Here is a 3,497-nt window from a genome sequence, read left to right as displayed (position 1 = left end):
AAAAAAAAGAGGTTTGTACCTATGTTATTTGCTTATTATTTCTTGCCTATGCCTTGTAATATGAGAAACTACTTTGGCAATAACAACACACAATGTACTAACCATTGTTACTCTCCTAAAATCTTGTTTTGAGATTTTGTACCACTGTTTTTATTTTTTTTCTTTCTTTAAAATAAAAATAACTGATGTTAAAAAATAAATAAATAAAAACAAGACAGAATAGCAACAACAAACACTAAAAACAACGTTTACACTCATAGAAAAGGAAGAACAAACAGTCAAGAAAACAAGTAAGAAAGAAAAGAAAAGAAAAGTGCATGTCAGGGCATGGCTCTACTGTGGGGTAGACGGATGGGGCCTGCAGAGCCCAGATCTGTACCAATCAATCCCAGCAAGCCGGCTGCAGACTTATAGGCTGTGCCTTCAATTCCTCTGAGGTTCAGGCTTGCTTCAGCTGTGAGGCTGGAAGCTGATTTGGTCAGCCTGCAGCATTCTGTTTCACCTGCCAGCTTGAACTCGGCTCCCTGACCTGATTCGAACTCAGTTCCACCGGGAATTGAACTCAGGTCCTTGCACTTGCCAGGGAAGTGCTTATTCCACTGAGCCATCTCTCCTGCCCCCTATCAAATGGTTCTAGTCATGTGTGTTTCTTTCTGTATTTTCTATTTGATTACACTGGTCTATTTTCGTGTCAGTACTGTGATGCTTTTCTTACTGTGGCTTTGTAGTATGATTCGAAATCGAGTACTACTGTGCTTCGATTGCTGCTCTTCTTGCTCCTGATTGTTGTATTTGCTAATCTGGGTCTTTTGTATTTCCATATCAATTTTAGGATTTCTTTTCTAGTTCTGTGAAGACTGTCACTAGAATTTCGATGGGGATTGCACTGAACCTGCTGACTGCTTTTGATAATAAAGCCATTTTAATAATATTAACTCTGCTAATCCATGAAGATGGAAGGCTTTTTCCCTTTTGTAGTGTCTCCCATTTCTTCAGTGTTCTCGAAGTTTCACTGAAGAACACTTCCACTTCCTTGGTTTAAATTGATTCATAGCTGCTGTCATTTTTCTTCCTGAGGCTATTGTAAATGGAATTGGCTTTTATCTCAACTAGTTTGTTATTGGTATATGGAAAAGCGATTGATTTTTTAATCTTGATTTTATATCTTGTTCTTTTGGATTTTTAAAAAAGTTGTTCCAGGGGGCCGGCGAGACAGCTCAGTGGTCTAAAGCACCTGCTTAGGCAAGTGTGCAGTGTCCACGATTCAATCCCTGGCACCACATGCCGTGCCATCCCCACCCCCAGGATGGGCTGAGCTGGCCACAAAAGAAAATAAATAATAAAAATTTTAAAATATAAAATAAAAAAGTTCTTCCAATAGATTTATAGGAGTTCTTTATATATTCAGAACACTAATCTTCTCTCAGCTTATAAATGTCTTCTACTAGTTTATGGCCTGTTTTCTTACTTACTTTGAATTTTTTTTTAATAAAAATGATGCCAGGGAAATGGTTCAGTGGAATAAGCACTTCCCTGGCAAGCGCAAGCACCTGAGTTCAATCCCCATTTCCACAAAAAAAGGGGAGAGGGGCGGAGAGCTGGCTCGGTGGAATAAGCACTTCCCTGGCAAATGGAAGGGCCTGAGTTCAATTCCCAGTTGCACCAGAAAAAGAGAGAGAGAGAGAGAGAGAGAGAGAGAGAGAGAGAGAGAGAGAGAGAGAGAGAGAGAGACCCTCCTCTTGATCTGAAGCAGGAGGGCCACAAGTTTGACCGTCTGACCCAGCCTGGGCAACTTTTTAGTTTTATTTTGTGTGGTACTGGGGATCGAACTCAGGACTTTGCACTTGCATGACAGGCACTTATGCCACTGAGCTATCTTCCTGGCCCTAAACCTTTTTTTTTTTTTAAAGGGCTGAAAACAACTCAGAGAAAAGCTCTGGGTTCATTCTCTTGTTAACAAACATAACAAACCCTCTAGACCAGCTATGATGGTCATCATTAAAATTTAAAAGTATAGCTTTTAACGGTGTTCAGGTAGGAAAGTTCCCTTTGCCGCACCGCACCGGCAGTGCTGTCGACTGCCCACCCTGCGGGCAGAGGTGCGATGCTCCACTCGCTGTGCCCTCCTGGGTGCTGGTGGCCAAGGCACACTGTGTCGCTTGCTGCAGCCGCCTAGGCCCTAGAGCACATCCTCTAGTAATGCTTTCAAAGAGGGTATGCGGCAAACAACTCTTCTGGATCCATCAGTATCAAAACATGTTCTTGTTTGACCCTCAAAATCAAATGTCAGGGGCCCGGGGAGATGGCTCAGTGGAATAAGCGCTTCTCTGGCAAGCACGAGGACCTGAGTTCAATCCCTGGTTGTGAAAAAAATAATCAAAGGCTACTGGCTTTGCGGGTGGAAGCCATTCTCCTGCAGGACTCTTACAACGTCGTCGCACCCCTGACTGTGGGCGTCCAGCACGCTCAGCGGGAAGTCCGCCATCAACCGGATCCTCCTGCGCCCAGGGGACTTCTCCCTCTCGTGAGGCCTTCGGGATCTTCTCTCTCTCACCGAGGCTCCGGATTATCATCACCAAGATGTTTCTAGGAGTGAGTTTTCTCTCATCCACCTTGCTGGGGACTCGCTGAGCCTTGGAAAGTTCTTCAATGATTTCTTTAGTTGTATCCTCCGCCTCACTCTTTTTTTTTTTTTTTTTTTGGTGGTACCAGGTATTGAACTCAAGACCTTGCACTTGCCAGGCAGGCACTTATTCCACTGAGCCACCTCTCCAGCCCCTCATTCGTTTTTATATCTTTTTCTGGAACTCTTATCACACGGATGCCAGAGCTTCTGGACTCATCCTCTCCGTCCTGCAGTTCTCCGTTATTCAGCAGCTGCCTGGCTATCCATGCTGCGACCGTGGATGCCTCTTCCATTTGAGACTATACCTTTTGGTTTTGGTGGTACCAGGGATTGAACTCAGGACCTTGTGCTCGCCAGGGAAACACTTATTCCCTGCCTCTTCCATTTGGCTGTCAAGATGGCTCACTCTTTCCTTGAGTTGAGCTATTCTGCAGTGTGGGTCATCTACCGAAAGTTTAGTTCCCTCGCCGTCGGGGCAACATTTCCTTGTTTTCCAGTCTTCTCTTAGAGCTTTCTGAAGATGCCCATCACACTTCTGGAGTTTTCTTTGGTTTCCTGGATTAACTCTCCTTCTTTGGATGTCAGCTCTTCCATCTGTAGAGTCTTGTTTCTCTCCTGTTTTCTCTAAAACCTTGCTGACTTCTGACAAAGCACTCATATTTGCCTGTGAACACACTTGGTGCTCACCAGAACTTCACTCTAGTGATTTTGAGAGAGAGCTCTAATGCGAAGTCAGATGGAGAATCTCAACTCCTTGACCTCTGGAAGCAGCAGGGTTTCCTCCTCTTTCTCCTCCTCCTCTCTCTTCCTCCTCCTCCTCTCTCTTCCTCCTCCTCCTCTCTCTTCCTCCTCCTCCTCCTCTCTCTTCCTC

This window comes from Octodon degus, unplaced genomic scaffold, assembly GCF_000260255.1.
Source record: "Octodon degus isolate 3935 unplaced genomic scaffold, OctDeg1.0 scaffold00007, whole genome shotgun sequence".
In the NCBI taxonomy this organism is placed as follows: Eukaryota; Metazoa; Chordata; class Mammalia; order Rodentia; family Octodontidae; genus Octodon; species Octodon degus.
Note: the sequence above shows the minus strand (reverse complement) of the source record.